Source organism: Schistocerca nitens, chromosome 9, assembly GCF_023898315.1.
Source record: "Schistocerca nitens isolate TAMUIC-IGC-003100 chromosome 9, iqSchNite1.1, whole genome shotgun sequence".
NCBI lineage: Eukaryota > Metazoa > Arthropoda > Insecta > Orthoptera > Acrididae > Schistocerca > Schistocerca nitens.
The window spans coordinates 82,457,455-82,470,094 of record NC_064622.1 but is presented as its reverse complement, the minus strand read 5'-3'; the positions used below and the strand labels follow the sequence as shown (position 1 = coordinate 82,470,094).

Here is a 12,640-nt window from a genome sequence, read left to right as displayed (position 1 = left end):
GTAGCATCAACAGGTTAGTGTTCATCACGAACGTGGTTTTGCAGTCAGTGCAATGTTTACAAATGCGGAGTTGGCAGATGCCCATTTGATGTATGGATTAGCACGGGGCAATAGCCGTGACGCGGTACGTTTGTATCGAGACAGATTTCCAGAACGGTGTCCCGACAGGAAGACGTTCGAAGCAACTGATCGGCGACTTAGGGAGCACGGAACATTCCAGCCTATGACTCGCGACTGGGGAAGACCTAGGACGACGAGGACACCTGCAATGGACGAGGCAATTCTTCGTGCAGTTGACGATAACCCTGATGTCAGCGTCAGAGAAGTTGCTGCTGTACAAGGTAACATTGACCACGTCACTGTATGGAGACTGCTATGGGAAAACCAGTTGTTTCCGTACCATGTACAGCGTGTGCAGGCACTATCAGCAGCTGATTGGCCTCCACGGGTACACTTCTGCGAATGGTTCATCTAACAATGTGTCAATCCTCATTTCAGTGCAAATGTTCTCTTTACGGATGAGGCTTCATTCGAACGTGATCAAATTGTAAATTCTCACAATCAACATGTGTGGGCTGACGAGAATCCGCACGCAATTGTGCAATCACGTCATCAACACAGATTTTCTGGGAACGTTTGGGCAGGCATTGTTGGTGATGTCTTGATTGGGCCCCATGTTCTTCCACCCACGCTCAATGGAGCACGTTATCATGATTTCATACGGGATACTCTACCTGTGCTGCTAGAACATGTGCCTTTACAAGTACGACACAACATGCGGTTGATGCACGATGGAGCTCCTGCACATTTCAGTCGAAGTGTTCGTACGCTTCTGAACAACAGATTCGGTGACCGACGGATTGGTAGAGGCGGACCAATTCCATGGCCTCCACGCTCTCCTGACCTCAACCCTCTTGACTTTCAGTTATGGGGGCATTTGAAAGCTCTTGTCTACGCAACCCCGGTACCAAATGTAGAGACTTCGTGCTCGTATTGTGGACGGCTGTGATACAATACGCCATTCTCCAGGGCTGCATCAGCGCATCAGGGATTCCATGCGACGGAGGTTGGATGCATGTATCCTCGCTAGCGGAGGACATTTTGAACATTTCCTGTAACAAAGTGTTTGAAGTCACGCTGGTACGTTCTGTTGCTGTGTGTTTCCATTCCATGATTAATGTGATTTGAAGAGAAGTAATAAAATGAGCTCTAACATGGAAAGTAAGCGTTTGCGGACACATGTCCACATTACATATTTTCTTTCTTTGTGTGTGAGGAATGTTTCCTGAAAGTTTGGCCGTACCTTTTTGTACCACCCTGTATAATCTGCGCCGCGAGTTCGATTCCAGTGTACCACCAGAAATGGTGGTGAAGCTTTGGCAATGCCAGCTACTCGTGTTGGAATGGAAAAATCGTCAAACACGCGTAGGCGGAAGAATCGTAGACAGAAGCCAACAGGCATTTTGTCAGTATAACTTCTGTTTCCTTTCGTTGGGCTGCGTCCTCCTCGCCGGGTAACGGCCACGGCAGCGCGAGGGTGGGACCGGCCGGGCGCCATCAATAAAAGGGGGCCAGTTCCTTCCGCTTTCTCCGTCCGGGAGGCGAAGAGCTGCCGCCGCCGCCGCCGTCGCTTGTCGCTTATGGGATCGCGCCCGCGGGCGGCCGCGGCGCCGGACTCGCAACTTTCCTCGGCTCGGCGTCCTCCGGCAGCCGCTCCTCCGCGAAAGCCGGGCCGGGCGTGGGTCCGCAGCGCGCATACCCCACGTCCCGCGTGTCTCGCATGCACCGCCGCGCCAGACACTCCGCAGCGCCGACCTGCGACCGGCAGTCGTAACTTACTCGGCCGACCCGCGCGCACTTAGGCACCCTCCTTTCCCCCGGCAGTCCCACGCGAGGCGGCCCAATCACTGCGAAAGTGGCGAGGGATCTCGCTCGCAAGCGGATCTCGTCCGCGAAACATTCGTCTCCTCGCTCGCTTTCTATGCGATCTGCATCTGCAGATACAGTTAGGTACACGCTATAGCCGTCGTACACAGTGAAGTACCGGGGTCAGCTCTGGCAAATGTGCGTAACTGGGTCGCGGGAAAGGCAGGCAGGGGGGCCAAGTCACGGCGCCTTCTCTCTGCCGCACCATCTACACCTACATACATACTCCGCAATCCACCATACGGTGCGAAATTCTGAGGAAAATATGGGTAAGCTATACGGAGAGACGGGTGTTATTCAATAAGTCCTAAAGCCAAGAGGGAATAAGAAGAGTGGACGACCAAGAACGAAATGCCGGATTAAAAAGGGTGTAAGAAAAGGACATAGTGTTTCGCCCCTGCTGTTCAATCTGTACAAAATCATTTGAGAAAGTGGCAACAAAGCTACTATTTACGTTGGTGTGTAGAATGTGTGAGTTTGGCGACATGCAATCTCACTTTTGTAAAAACACCATCCACAGCATTGCGAAGACTGCAAGACCTTAAATGTGCGAGAACTACGCACAGTCGGTTTAACAGCTAATGCATCCAATTTTCTGACAAGAATAAAATACACAAGAATGGAAAAGAAAATTGAGGACGTGTTAGATGACGATCATTTTGGCTTTAGGAAAGATAAAGGCATCAGAGGCAAATCTGACGTTGCGGTTGATGATGGTGGCAAGACTGAGGAAAGATCAAGACGCTTTCATAGGATCTGTCGACCTGGAAAAAGCGTTCGGCAACGTAAAATTTGTCTGATGTGAGAAAAGAGATAGGGGATCCAGCATTAGAATCAGAGTGCAAAAGAGCTTTGGACAACTTAAGAGCAAATAAGGCAGAAGGAATAGAGAACATTCCATCAGAGTTTCTAAAATCATTACATCGAGGAAGCAATGGTCGAAATAAAAGGTAGGTTCAGCAGTGGGATTAAAATTCAAGGTGAAAGGATATCAGCGATAAGATTTGCTGACGACATTGCTGTCCTGAGTGAAAGTGAAAGAGAATTACATGAACTGCTGAACGAAATGAATCAGAGATGCTTGTCTAATGAGCTTGGCGGAGGGCACCTCGTACCACAACTAGCATCTTCTCTCCCTGTTCCACTCTCAAACAGAACGAGGCAAAAATGACTGCCTATATGCCTCTGTGCGAGCCCTAATCTCTCTTATCTTTGTGGTCTTTCTGCGAAATGTAAGTTGGCGGCAGTAAAATTGTACTGCAGTCAGCCTCAAATGCTGGGTCTCTAAATTTCCTCAGTAGCGATTCACGGAAAGAACGCCTCCTTTCTTCACTTAAAACTTCCGGGCTGATAGGCCGTGGTCGAAGTATAAAACTGTCTCCTAACGTTTCGTCTCCGACTGCGGGAGACATCCTCGGAGGTAAAGCGGCGAACTGGCAACTCTCGCGTGATGATCAAACTTACCAGTAACAAATCCAGCAGCCCGCCTCTGAATTGCTTCTATGTCCTCCCTCAACCCGACCTCATAGGGATCCCAAACGCTCGAGCAGTACTCAAGAATAGGTCGTATTAGTGTTTTATAAACGGTCTCATTTACAGATGAACCACATCTTCCCAAAATTCTACCAATGAAACGAAGACGACTATCCGTCTTCCCCACAACTGCCATTGGGTTCAAATGGCTCTGAGCACTATGAGACTCAACTTCTGAGGTCATTAGTCCCCTAGAACTTAGAACTAGTTAAACCTAACTAACCTAAGGACATCACAAACATCCATGCCCGAGGCAGGATTCGAACCTGCGACCGTAGCGGTCTTGCGGTTCCAGACTGCAGCGCCTTTAACCGCACGGCCACTTCGGCCGGCCGAACTGCCATTACATGCTTGTCCCACTTCATATCGCCCAAATATTTAATCGACGTGACTGTGTCAAGCGCTGCACTACTAATGGAGTATTCAAACATTACGGGATTCTTTTTCCTATTCATCTGCATTAATTTACATATATCTATATTTAATCTGCCATTCTTTACACCAATCACAAATCCTGTCCAAGATATCTTGTATCCTCCTACAGTCACTCAACGACGACACTTTCCCGTACACCACAGCATCATCAGCAAACAGCCGCACGTCGCTATCCACCCTATCCAAAAGATCATTTATGTAGATACAAAACAACAGCGGACCTACCACACGTCCCTAGGGCACTCCAGATGATACCCTCACCTCCGATGAACACTCACCATCGAGGACAACGTACAAGTGGACTCCGAGAAGAAAGCATCATGCAGACTATTTGGCTGAGTTATTTCCGCGACCATTAACTGCCTCACATTTTAAGGTGGCTTAACCCTGTGGCGCATACCGTCCACTACAGTGGACCGCTGGTAATGATCGTTTCTTTGGCATTTTCAGTCAAGTCCTGGGGCTGCAAATGCACACAGTTCACTGGGCATTCCCTACTGGTGTTGTGTCCTACATGGATTTTCAGCCCCACGACTGATTGAAAACGCCAGAGAATTGACCATTAAAAGTTGTCCGCTGCAGTGAAATTCGTGCACCACAGGGTTAATTATTCATGTAGTGCCACCCTACATTTTTGTTTATAGTTTTATGCTCTGACAGTACACCCCAGTTCTGTTTACGTAATGATACGGTAACTGAGATGTTCTTTTCATAATTCTTAAACATTTTTTTTAATTTTTTTTCCTTTCACCTTAAATTTTAATCCCACTCCAGAACCTTCCTTTTACTTCCATCATTACTTCCTCGATGTACAGATTGAACAGCACGGGCGAAACACTATGTCCTTTTCTTACACCCTTTTTAATCCGAGCATTTCGTTCTTGGTCTCTCCGTTCGCTATTTTTCTCAGAATTTCGAAAATCTTGCACCATTTTACGTTGCCGAACGCTTTTTCCAGGTCGACAAATCCTATGAACGTGTCTTGATCTTTCCTCAGTCCTGCCCCCATCATCAACCGTCAGATTTGCCTCTCTGATGCCTTTATCTTTCCTAAAGCCAAAATGGTCGTCATCCAACACGTTCTCAATTCTCTTTTCCAATCTTGTGTATTTTATTCTTGTCAGAAAATTAGATGCATGAGCTGTTAAGCCGACTGTGCGATAAGTCTCGCACTTTTCAGGTTTTGCAGTCTTCGCAATTGTGTGGATTGTGTTTTTACGAAAGTGAGATTGCATGTCGTCAAACTCATACGTTCTACACACCAACGTAAATAGTAGCTTTATTGCCACTTTCCCCAATGATTTTAGAAACTCTGATGGAATGTTCTCTATCCCTTCTGCCTTATTTCATCTTAAGTTGTCCAAAGCTCTTTTAAATTCTGATTCTAATAATGGATCCCCTATCTCTTCTAAATCGACTCCTGTCTCTTCTTTTCTCACATCAGACAAATCTTCCCCCTCATAGAAGCCTTACGTGTACTCTTCCCACGTATCCGCTCTCTCCTCTGCATTTAACAGTGGAATTCCCGTTGCACTCGTTAATGTTACTGCCCCTGCTTTTAAGTTTACCGAAGTAGTATTACTACTGGCAAAATGCGTATACAGTCCACAAGTCGCCTAGAGTCAGGCTAGGAATTGAATTACCCTCAGTTGCGAGAAGCTGTGTTTCTCCATTTATTCGGCAGCAGTCTAGCCGAGAGAGAGGCGTCAGAGGGATGCAAGCATCCGACCTTCGGCATTGCCATAAACGTGTAGCTTTAAGTGAGCTTCAGGGACGATGCGGCCTACACCCTTGCTGGTTCACAGACTGGGGGCTGGCCATATCAACGTGACGGGAGCTAATGCGCTAGGCTGCTTCAAAGCACTGGTGCAAAGGTGTGATACCTTCGCTAAGCAATGTCAGCTTTACTTAAAGAAGGGGGGTGGGGGAGGGTTGGAAGTTTTCCTTGGGAACCACAAGACACCACTTAACAATGGTTGTTCTGGAATCCGGCTAGAAAGACGGTTAGCTTCTTCCCGTGTCTCTACCCATAAAATAAAGAAAAAGTCTCACTTTTGCTGGCGCTCTGTCGAAATCTTGGAATTTCGTTAGGGCGGTGGTCGCAATCTCGGCAGAGCTTGGCTAAAGATTGGACAGCCCTCAGAATCATTACCGTCACTGGTGAATGACGTGGAGCATTTCCAAAACTTGAGAGGGAAGTTAGGATGTCTGTTTGGACACTCTTTACCTTCTAACCTCCACGACCGACAGTATTGCTAGCATTGTCGCGGGCCGTACATACGAAGATGGATCCAGTACGCTATTAACTGCTACTCACCGCCGATGTACGCAGCCGAAGGTGTTACTTGATGAGATTCGGCTAGCGATAGTTGAGGGGGCGCGATATTCTGTAACTTTGCGGAGTTAGTCGTTTCGGTACTCGGTGACCGCACTTAGTTGTTTGATTTACCGAATGCGCTTTCCGTCTGTGAACGATGTTTGTTGTTCCGAGTTCACTTTCCATTAGCACTTTTTTAAAAGTAGGGAAATAAATGGCGTCTTTTGTAGATGAGCATTTACCTTCAGTATTTAGATTTCTCCCTTAACTTAAATGTCGCGTCGTGTCGTGGTTGACCTGTGTATTTCATGTATGACCATTAGCTTTTAAAGATGGGCCTACACCTGTTACATACAAACTTAATAAGACGTTATCCATTTTGCCACATGTTTGATTACCTTTCAATTGTAAATTCTCATGATTGCCTAGCGAGCTGCACTCCGTTTTCCGATCATGGTGACCTTAATTACGCGTCTCAGGGGTATGCATTACTACAACCATAACCACCCCACCTCACATGTCGACACTGCAAAGAAGATTGCACTTCAATGTAGAACACTGGCAGACGATCTGGGGATTAGGAGCTTCCAATTTAACAGATAGATCACCATTAACAGCGTCACTACTGACTACCAAAACTTTCCATCTAACGCCATATTATCACGAACGGCCTTACATCACGATTCTGAGGAAAGTGTTAGAGTTCGACGTAGGACACTGGCATACAGTCTGGTGATGAGGAATTTGTCACCTAACGGAGGAATTACCATTAAATGCGTCACGTGTCGACGTTGCGGAAAGAATTACAGAATGAATCGAGCACACTGGCATTCAGTCTGGTAAATGGATGTCGTGCATAATTGTTGGATGGGGTGGATGTGTGATGTTGCATCGTATGTGTATTTGTAGAGTGTAGATGAGTGTAATTGATGCGTGCAGAGTGTGGGGTTATGTTTGTGTTGTATCATGATGATGATGATGACGATGAGAGAAGGGAGAAGGTGAAAACCGGTGCCGATAAATAGTCTACTCCTCTCCAATAGCATCGAGCGTGCCGTCAAACTTAATTTCCCCATCCAAGGGATGGATCATCACATGGCCTCACTTTATGAGACTTTGCAGGGAGGTTTCGAATGTAACCAAAGACACTGATTGGCACAGGAACTTTACGTCAAGACGTCTTTCCTTACCGGTCATATAGTGGCATTGAAAATTTCATCCAACACCAGGATTCCAAGCGGCTCATCTAGTTGAGCCCTACCGTACATGCTTGCGTTAGTGACTTCAGCTACACTGGCGAGTATAGATTCCCGTGATGAGGAACTACACGCCGCCATGTTTCTTAGCGAACGAGTTGGGGCACTGGCTACGAAACTGGACTCAGACTCTGGAGAATGACGCCTCAGATCTCCGTAAGGTCATCCAGATTTAGGTTTTAGTGTTTTCCCTAAAATCACTCCAGACAAATGTCGGGATCGTTCCTTTGAAAAGGGCATGGCAGATTTCCTTCTCCATCGTTTCGTAATACGGGTTCGTCTTGCGTCTCTGTTGACCGCGCTATTGACGGGACGATAACTGTAATCTTTTCTTCTTTTGTCTACATTTCCTCCTATTGCAGCTCACGTAATGGCGGCGAAACTTTCTTGCACTATCCAGATTCGAACCGGTGGCACCCAAGTCGAGTCATATCACACAGTCGTACGTATTCCGAGAAATATCAAATTTTCAGATTACGGTATCAGCCTTTATTTTTAGTTTTTCCCTAGTCCTAGGTCATAGTAACGCCTATTTATGGCCTATGAACGGCGAGGAAAGAAATCAACGTGCCGAGTTAGAGGACAAGTACATAAACTAATCGACTCGCGATCTGGGCTAAGAAAGCGAGCTGTCACCACGCTGATGGCAGTGGAATTCTGTCAGCAGCTCGACTAAGCAGAGCTTTCGATCCAGACGAATTGCCGGCGCGGTACAGAAACTGAAGAAATCCGCCGTTCGCGGAAAATTTCTCCGTAACGAGAAGAACCAGTGGCGACGGTCGCCACTCGGGCAGATGATGACAGCCGGGAAAAAGCGATGCTGAAAGCCGCGGTACTGGTCTGCTGCGGACTGGGTTGGGCCGCAGTGATGAAGGCAGAGCCGGCCGCGCGCGGGCAGTCCAAAGATGCGAGCAGAATCGTGATCGCGAGAGTCGACTGCTGCGGTCGACCGTGAGACGACAGCTATCGCTAGGGACAACAGCTGCGGGTTGAACAGGAGCAGACGACGGCCAGACTTTTGCCGCACAGAGATCGAGCCATTGTTTTCGAACTCCTTAAGTTAGCCCCGAAAAGTAACCACTGTACATGGGGCGTTCAATAAGTAATGCAAAACGTTTCTTTATCGGCCAGTTGTGTTTGAAAATATGTGGAATTTGTTGCTGGGCATTGAGGAATATTCTCGCCTCAGCAACTGTAGTTTCATGAAATTCCGATAGGTCCTGGCGCAATATGTAGTCTGCAAAATGGTGATTGTAGTGGAGGTGCGTTCCAAGCACAGAGCTGTCACTGAGTTCCTTCTGGTGGAAAACCAGAGCGTTGCAGATATTCAAAGGCACCTGAGGAATGTCTACAGAGATCTGGAAGTGAACAGAAGCACGGTGAGTCGTCGGGTGAGGCACCTCCTCATTATCTGCCGGCATGGTAGCTCAGCGTGTTCGGTCAGTGAGCCTCTGTAATAAAAAACTGAGTGGAAGGATCAACCACCGAACTTGTACAGGATGTCTTGCGACGTCCACAACGACCAAACACAATGATCAATAACGAACAAAATGCAAAAAAAAAGTCATCGCGATAAGATCGCGCAATCCTGTCCTATCTCCCACGTGATGGTCCACCTCACAGATCTGTGACTCCTGCAGTTTTGGAACGTGCGGACGCGATCATTCATTCGACAGACCTGAAGATGACGGGATTGTAACTCCGAAACTGCTTGCCTAATAAAACAGTTGATGGTACAGTATAACTACATTTCATCTACCAGCCAATGTCCAACGCTCCTGACGCCCTCTATGGAGTTAATTTCCTCTCATCCGTGGTGATCAACGGATCACAATCAAACACCTCGCTGCTCAACTGGACGTCTCTGCTGGTGGTGCTGCACACTCATCTGTCTACCAGTTGGGGTACTCGAAGGTTTGTGTCTCCTGGGTACCTCGGTGCCTAACAGATGACCATAAATAGCAATGACGGACCGCTGCTCACACGTTACGAGGCCGATGGTGACAGTTTTTGGTCGAATATCGTCACAGGCGATTAAATGTGGGTTCCTCGCTTCGAACCGGAAACAAAACGGCAATGAATGGATTGGTGCCACGCCACCTCTCTTCCGAAGGAACAGTTCAGAGCTACAATCTTAGCTAGCAAAATTATGGGGACGCTCATCCAGGACTCTGAAGGGGCTATTCTGTTTCATGTCCTCCATCATGGTGCAACGATCAACTCTGAAGTGTATTGTGCTACACTCATGAAATTGAAGAAACGACTGCAGCGTCTTCGTCGCCACAAAAACGCAAACGAACTTTACCTTCGCCATGACAACGCAAAGCCTCACCCGAGAGGCCTTCATTGGACTGTTCTTCCTCATCCACCCTACAGCCCAGATATCGCACCTTCCGACTCCCATTTGTTTGCCCCAATGAAGGATTCCCTCTACGGGAAACAGTACGTGGATGATGGGGGGGTTACTGAAGCAGCAAGACGTTAGTTCGACACCGACCAGTAGAGTAGATGAGGTTCTTGTTTGTTTAGAAGATTTAGAAACTGAGGGTGGAATGGATGTACCATACCAGACTGAGCAACATGTAGTCACAGGTATGGTAATGGTAAAAATGGTTCAAATGGCTCTGAGCACTTTGGGACCTAACATCTGAGGTCATCAGTCCCCTAGAAGTTAGAACTACTTAAACCTAACTAACCTAAGGACATCACACACACCCATGCCCGAGGCAGGATTCGAACCGGCGACCGTAGCGGTCGCGCGGTTCCGGACTGAAGCGCCTAGACCAGCTCGGCCACACCGGCCGGCGTAAATGCTAAATGTAGGTGGTTACAAGCTTTCAGCATGAGTAAGTAGAGACACTATGGAGAGAGGAGGAGTTGCCATGAATGTTAAAATCTGTCATAGTGTGAAAAATTTGGAAACTAAACAAATTTGCATAGAGCAACATATAGAAGCATGTGAGTGTGAGCTTAAACTAAATAATGGCACTTTTATAATTGAAGCCGTGTATCGGTCCCACCTGGGAAATTTTCAACTATTTTTGAAAAACTTGGATTCTTTGTTGAGCTATCTGTCAGACAGAGGAAAGCAAATTAATGTTTGTGGAGGGTAATGAGTCTGAAATAGTGAAAGATTATACAACTACTGCACTGTATTAAGAAAAGTTATTAAAAAGTCCAGAAGTATGTGCATTATGTCTGAGATTCGCACATCTGATAATAAAATTAAAACAATTGCGAATATTTTTAAAAGGGAAACTGGGCAACCGAGAGCACAGGAAGACTGTACTTCTATGAAACTCAATGAAAAGTTTGCTAACAAGAAGACAGAAGTAGAACACATTTTTAATAATCATTTTTGAGTGAATAGAGAAAATAGGATCCAGCAGTTCATTACAAAATGTAAGCTAATATATGGAAGAGACAATACCTATGCATTTCGATAAAATTGTAATTCAGTCCACCTCTCCTACTGAAATTAGGAAAATAATGAATTCACTCAAAAGTAAAAGCTCACATAGAATTTATGGCATTTCCAACAGAGTACTAAAGCTTGTTCCCAACAAATAAGTTGGATTCTCAGCCACATATGTAGCAGCTCACTGATACAGAGCATTTTCCCAGTTAGACTGAAATATGCTATTGTTAAACCATTGCATAAAAAAGGAGATAGGTCTGATGCTAATAACTACTGCCCACTCTCACTTCCGAGAGCCTTATCAAAAATTCTTGAAACAGTAATGTATTCAAGAGTAGCATCACGTATTTGTAGAAATGAAGTACAAACAAAGTATCAGTTTGGTTTTCAGAAAGGCTTATAAACAGAAAATACTATATATGCTTTCACTGATCAAATATTAAATGAATTGAATAACCGAACATCATCGATTGCGATATTTTGTGACCTCTCAAAGGATTTTGATTGTGTGACTCATGAAATTCTTCTAGATAAGTTTAATTACTGTGGCATGAGCATAAATGGTTTAATTCATATTTAACTGTAAGAATGCAGAACGTTGAAATTAACGGTACAGACAGTTTGCAAAAATCACCAGAGTCCTATAACTGGGGAGGTATCAAGAAAGGTGTCCCACAGCCTTCAGTCTTGGGTCTCTTAATGTTCTTACTATACATTAATGACTTACCACTCTATAGTCAAGAAGATGCAAAGCTAGTTCTTTTTGCTGATGGTACAAGTATAGTAATCACACCCAACTAGCAAGAATCAGTTGAGGAAATTGCAAATAATGTCTTTCAGAAAATTATTAAGTGGTTCTCTGCAAATGGAATCTTACTAAATTTCGAGAGAAAAATTGTTTATACAATTCTGTACAGTAAATGGCATAACATCACTGATAGATATAGACTATGAACAGAAGACTGTTGTTTTGGCAGAATATTCAAAATTTCTGATTAGAAATTGAATTGGAAGAGACACATCGATGATCTGCTGAAACGGTTAGGTTCAGCTACTTGTGCTGTTAGGATTATTACAAATTTTGTTGATAAGCTAATATGTCTATTTTCATTCACTGCTTTCATATGGCATCATATTTTGGGGCAATTCGTCATTAGGAGAGAAAGTATTCATTGCACAAAAGCGTTTAATCAGAATAATAGCTGAGGTCCACCCAAGATCACCTTGCAGACATTTATTTAAGGAACTCGACATATTCACAGTAACTTTGCAATACATACACTGACTTATGAAATTTGTCATTAATAACCAATCCCAATTCAAAAATAACAGCGAAGTGCATAGCTATAACACTAGAAGGAAGGATGATTTTCACTATTCTGGATTAAATTTCACATTGGCACAGAAAGGGGTGAATTATGCGGCCACAAAAATCTTTGGTCATTTTCCAAATAGCATTAAAAGTCTGACAGATAGCCAACCATATTAAAAAGTAAATTAATAGAATTTCTCAATGACAATTTTACTCACTAGATGAATTTTTAGATATGAATTAGTAACTGTAAATAAAATATTTTATGTAAAGAAAACCTTTGTTAAAGTGACACGTTCCACATCATTACGAAATGTCATATTCATGATCTATAGAACAAGGGCTGATGTACGTATGTATGAGTCGTACCATGCGGGCATGGAGATCCTTCCAGAAAGTGCGTAAGGCCGTCGCACTGAACGGAGATTATGTTGAAAAAAAGG

General features: G+C 45.1%; 1 protein-coding gene across 1 annotated transcript in view; it reads left to right on the top strand.

The window, feature by feature from the left end:
• The window catches only part of LOC126203210 (cuticle protein 19-like), a 549,356-nt gene that overhangs the window by 69,067 nt on the left and 467,649 nt on the right, over positions 1-12,640 (top strand). The window lies entirely within an intron of this gene.